Source organism: Cataglyphis hispanica, chromosome 4 (assembly GCF_021464435.1).
Source record: "Cataglyphis hispanica isolate Lineage 1 chromosome 4, ULB_Chis1_1.0, whole genome shotgun sequence".
NCBI classification, from domain to species: Eukaryota; Metazoa; Arthropoda; class Insecta; order Hymenoptera; family Formicidae; genus Cataglyphis; species Cataglyphis hispanica.
The window spans coordinates 4,517,323-4,523,676 of record NC_065957.1 but is presented as its reverse complement, the minus strand read 5'-3'; positions in this window follow the sequence as shown (position 1 = coordinate 4,523,676).

The window sequence follows — 6,354 nt, the reverse complement described above, 5'->3', positions numbered from 1 at the left end:
TCGAAATTGCAAAGAAGAAATTCGCGCGATTCTACGTCCCTTTCCCCAAGAAACCTGGTGGAAGTCACGTTGGTTGCTTCAGCAAGTTTCCAGAGTACACGAGCGATCCGTATGAGGGATATATTAAGGATAAGGCTAAAGTTGACAAGTTGAAGTTTATAAGCGGCGGACCGTCCCTACGTTCGAAATATACAAATAGTATTATTGCGCAGATAACGAAGATATCGTGTAACGCTCGCACTTATACGAAATATCGTGAACGAGTATATACCCTGGAATGAGAAAATTTTTTTAATTGCACGAAAACTCGAACTTTTCCTTTTTTTTTTATAGGCGGAGGTATTTCTGCGCAATTACAAGTCGTATCAAATTGCGTAATTACAAGTCGTATCGAACTTAATTAAGAATAATTAGATTTAATTTAGTTTTGTTTACAATTCTTCTTTGTCTTATTTTATATTATTGTTGCCTTAATATTTGTATTGTCCACATGAATATTTATGAATAAATTAATAATTGAAATGTATCAGACAAAATATATATATATATAAATTATTAAATTTATATATATATATATATATATATATATATATATATATATATACATACATTTATAAAAGTTTTAATTTTAGTTTTTATTCTAGTTTATGAAACTAATTCTATTCTAGGCACTGTGAAATTTTCAGAAGATGCCTGGATGCGCTCCCATTTAATCGTGTCCGCACAATACATGCGATTTCGTATATCGGCGAAGCCATTACCCCTATCACTTGCATCGTTACGATATCGGGCCGATAAATCGGCTTTTCGGCAATGGCCAGTGAGCCATGCATGCCGCAAACACGGCTTAAGCAGTTTCCTGGCGGTAGTGGCGAGCCCTTTCAAAGCGAATCACTCGGACGCGTTCGATCTTACGACCCTAATGAAATTCTAACGAACGTTCTATCGCCGTCCAAGTCCACTCTTGGCGATCGCAATTAAACGTTCCCGGCAAACATCCCGTACTTCGGACGACAGGACCATCAGGCCGAACGGCTGGCAGAAATCGCGGTGACTTTAAAGAGGGAAAACGAAGTTACGAAACGTTCTTCGTATTTGGCCAGGAACAAGTAAGGACGCGTAATTAGCGGAACGTTTTACTTGCCATGGAAGAAAAAAAAATAGCATCTCCTTCATGACAGGACTGGAATTAACGAGCAAAAACGTGCTCTGACCAACACACATACGCTCATAGCGTTATATACTCAAGAGATAAATGTGCCATTCGTCTTGAATTGCGGCGTGTTAATGAGTCGTCGGCGCGCGAAGAACGTCTCTTTGAATAGGAAATAGGACGGCAGGCTATTTGAAAAATTCGTCGTTTCTTGCATAAAATAATACAGTGAAACGAAGAGCTTTCTCATTATCTCGGCTCGCGGTATTTCCAACTGCGGGAAGGTGAACGGTGAATTATTTTTTTCTGGCCAATGAACTTAGTATCTTAAACTCGTGACTTGCGTAAAAGTCTCTCGGCGAGCCGCCGCATAAGGCGGGGTGTTACGTATAGAAATGCAATAAGCGTTTCCGCCTCTGAAAAATTTCTCGGAAAGCACGTGGCAGACAAGAGCGTGGCAGCGGGAGCGGGTATGATTCCACGAGATTTATTCCGCGGTTGAAGCCGACCATTTCTCCGTGCCGTGTCGTTGCGCCGGTATTAAACATTCCAAGCATTGCGATGCCTCTCCAATACTCACCGGTCTAGGTAGAGGAGCATTGCACAAGACTCGACTCCAAAGCTCAGAGTCGCATGACCATCTTTGCGATATATGTATATATATATAAATCGTATGTATCTCTGAAGGTGCGCGTTTCCGAAAAAGCAGTCGAGAGACGAGAGGCAGTAGCTGAACCGAGACACGCCGCGGGTTAGAATATAAAATACGAGATATATTCTTATGTTTATATTACAGTTATATTTTTTTATATCGTATATTAATTACATCAATGTATGTATTGTTACAAAAATTATCAGAAAATTATATTTTTATTATTTTATTATTTTAATTATTCCTTGGCCATTACTTTTTTTCTCAATAAAAGCTATTGTTAAATATCTTCGAAGTCCATTAGCCTTTTCAATTAGCTGACATAGAATGTAAATTATCAAAAAGCAGACGTACAGTATTCTATGTTTCGATTAATTATTATCGGAGAAAGATAATTATATTACCGTTATTCGGCTACGTAAAAGGTTTTATCATTAGGGTCAACGAAATTAAAACGATACTCTTCTTTCCGCGCACGGAATCTGGTCGGATATCTTTATCCCGATGTCCACCGAGGAAAAACGGGAAACGTGATTTGATTTAGTATAGAGAGAAGTCGCAGCAAAGTTCGCACGCTGTGATTCTTATTTATTCTACGCAGGATCATATTGTGTATCTATATAAACTCTCGAGAAATTATATTTCACCCGCGATCGGGTACGGACGTATAAATAAACGTGGCCGCGTGGCTGCACCTGTAATTTATCCTCGTATGATTTCAATGCTTCGATGTCCGATAATTAAAGGATAGCCGACCATGCAATATGCATTGGAACCTTAAGCTAGCTTAGTGTGTCAAGCTGGCCGTTGTAAGAGAGAATGTTCTTCGAAATGAATTCTCATACGTTAGCATAAAATATACAGTATCACAAATTTTGCTATGCATACATCCGAAAGATATTCCGTATGGAAATTTTATCGTCACGGCAACATGCTAATACGAATAAATTGGTCCGCCCGGGCTCTGCAAATGATCGCAGAAGCGAGAAATCGCCGTATTACGACGATCAATATTTCCTTCTCAGATAACGATGCAGTGTCCGTATTATTTGCATTCTCTTGCGGCAATCTGCGCCTTCTATTGCATCTCGCTTCCTATTTGTTGATTGGTATGCGCACAGATAGAGCGGCACGATGCCAAGAGACGCGGAAGCAATGAAACTGAAGCAAAAAGAAAGAAAAGGGAAGGTGTAAAGAATCGCGCGAGGAGAAAAAACGGATGCGGAGATCGGTGACGATCCGGATGAAAAGAGGGTAGAAACAAAGAGCGAAAGAGAGAGAGAGAGAGAGAAAGGACAAGAAGGCGAAAGGGGAACCGGACGATCACCGATAGCCGATCGACGAACAGTTTGGTTTTGTCGGCTCGGTAAAGAGAGACGAGGAAGGAGTGTCTCGCTTGTGGAGCGAGAGGAATAGAAAATGTTCATACCTACGTACGAGATATTGGAGTAAGAGAGAGAAGGAGAGAGAGACGCGTCGGGGAAGTTTTAGGAACGAAGAGAGCTGCATGCGAGCGAGCTTTCAGCGCAAAAGCTGCCGTAAAGCCGGCCGTTTCAACGAATGTTAGGAATATCTATCTCCACGAGCTAAATCCAGTATATACATTGTAAGAATGGGTTGAATGGGGATCGCTGGGAGATTCTAAAGAATATCGAATGCGTCCCTACATATATTCCCCCGCCGTGATCTCAAGAGCACCGGGGCAACTCACACATCCGTTTATACAATAATATCGCCTTGCTGCACTTACGAACTTTTCATCCACCCTGCGTTGGGTTTCGATATTACCCCGAATCGCGCCGTGTCGTGTCTTTTCCAACTCGGAGCCATCGGTGTTATCAGGCATTTGATAGGACCCGTTCGAAAGTGGATACCGATCGACCCGTGAGAGAGCGATATAAGCGACGTTTTTATCGCAAAGTTTGTCGTGAAAACGGTTCTTAAGCACCTGCATTTTCCGAGGTTTATTCCGCGAATTATCTCGGGATATCTCGAAAATCCACGAATGTCAAATCGTTCATTGTACGATTATGTTTTCGCCTGATTGCCAATCGTATCATGCAATTATCATTGTCCTCGTTGTATTGCTGTATGTGTGTGTGTGTGCGCGCGCGCGCACATGAATGCGCGTGTATGCATGGGCGTGTACTTTTTTAATTTATGAAGAAAGTTTAAGGGAGCTGTCTTATTCCGGCGCTACAAAAAAGTACGAGCTCATCAATCTCTTTGTATAGACGTTCAGTCTGCCGCGACGCGCGCGATTAGGAAGTTCCGTGAGAGCCTGCTCGAAATTTCAACGATAGTCACGGTGGCCACGTCAGCCGTAAATCGTCGTTACCGAAATTGGAACGCGTTTTCACGCGGTCGCGCAGGATGGACCAAAGTGGGTTAGATAGCGAATCCTCTTTCCGTCCCTCGATACGACAACGATGCCCTACAAAAGTACAAAAAAATTTATTATATATGTATACGTAATGCATATAGGACGCCATGCCATTTCGTTTTATGCTTTTAATTTCTCGTTTTTTTTGTTTTTTTTTTCATCGACGAGAGCGTAGCGTGAATTAATACATTAATTTCTCGGTGACGTTATTGCCCATTCTCCCCGCTTCATCGGGTGAACGAATCACTGTCACTGTCGGATTTGAATTCAAAAACGAGTTAAACTGAAGTTGGACATGCGACACGATGCCTTGTCAAGGGAATGGCAATCTACACGTGGAAATATTGCATTTATATTTGACTTTAGATTTTACATTTAGAGTCATCACATTTTTATACTTTCAATTGCGTTAAATTTTTCAATAAAATATCTTACGCCATAATCTCATTTTTTTTTTTTTAGATTTATTAGCACATGATGTATATACCGATGATTTTACAAAGATTTGAAAAAATTGTGCTGTATTGATTTTTTATATACCTTGAATATAAAAAATAATATTTATTATTTTAAAGCTAATCACTTTTACTAAATTTACAATTTTTTATTAATATATATATATATATATATATATGTGTGTGTGTGTGTGTGTGGTGTGTGTGTGTGTGTGTGTGTGTGTGTGTGTGTGTGTGTGTGTGTGTGTGTGTGTGTGTGTGTGGTGTATAAGAGATAGTGATTGAATGTGCATATCTATTGAAGAGAACTAAAAGCCTGGAAATAATACGGAAACGATTACATATTATGTTTCCGCTTTGTCTTTATAAAGTAGAAAATAGAAGATATTACATAAGTGACTATATAAAATAATCAAATATTATCCTACATATCCGTTTACATTTCCTTCGAGTATAATTTCATACAAAGAAAGAGAAATGGTTTTGAAATACAATATTATTTATTTTTAAGGCTCTTTCTATCGATACTAAATCTAATATTATTTCTTTAAAAGATTAAGTTTATAATGAGATTGCGGAGACATATAACATTGTATGCACATCTAAGTATCTTTTATTAGAAACTTTATAATATATTGCGTGATGTCAAGCAGTTAACAATTCTAAAAAGAAAACAGGTACATTTTACGCGAGTGTCACAAAAGAAGGAACGTATTATCGATCAAGCAACATTTATTGGAGTAGAAGTACAACAAAGACGAGTCGTATGGACCGAAAGTAATAACGGTTATGGGCTTGTCACGCAAAAATGTTCTGTCAGTCGTAAGCTTTTAGAGTTTTCCGGCGGTTCAATTCTGCTCCCTTGATTCCCCTTCGAGCCAGACGAATGAAATTAGGTTTCCGGTATCGTTCAAGCTTAAACGAGCTGTGGATTTTCTCAGTTTCTTCTCGGTGTTAGTTTTTCTCACTTTTGAAAGTAGTATAGGTAGAATTGTACTTGAGAAAGACTGACCTTTAGCCTTATTTAATTTAACTTTATCTTAAAAATTAGGTATACATAATTAGATATACATATTTTACCGGAAAATATATTAAATATTATATTACGTTATTTTAAATTATATTATATTAAATATAATATAAAATATATGATATTAATTTAAAAAAAATACATATTTTCTCACAGTAAGACGCATTCTCTACAATGCGTATATTGTTTATTTTCGGACAATTGTAAATTATATTTTATAAACAATGCATTTTAATTATTATTATTAAATTGTCAATATCAATAATCATAAAAAGTTTTCCGCCCATTTTCTCTAAAGAGGACTTCTTCTTCCTTGCCATAACAATGAATTCAAAAGATCTTTCCAACTCAAACGAACGGTAGTTCTATCTATTCTACTTATCCGCCCATTCACGTATCTCGTCTCCTTCTATCTTCTTAATTGACCAAGTTGACACTGACAAAGTAATATCACTGCTTCTAATGCGATACTGATGATCTTCGTAATATTGGCACGCACAAAAATCAAAGCCAAGAGATGTTGCTGTTATCTTTCGTGAATATTTTTATTTTATTCGTGAAAAATTTTGTTTATTTATCGAGTAATGAATTAATAAGAGATTTAATGAGTAACAGCAATATTTATGAAATAATATCTGTGAAAATTATTAAATCAAATGCACATTTTCTCCGTAATTTACT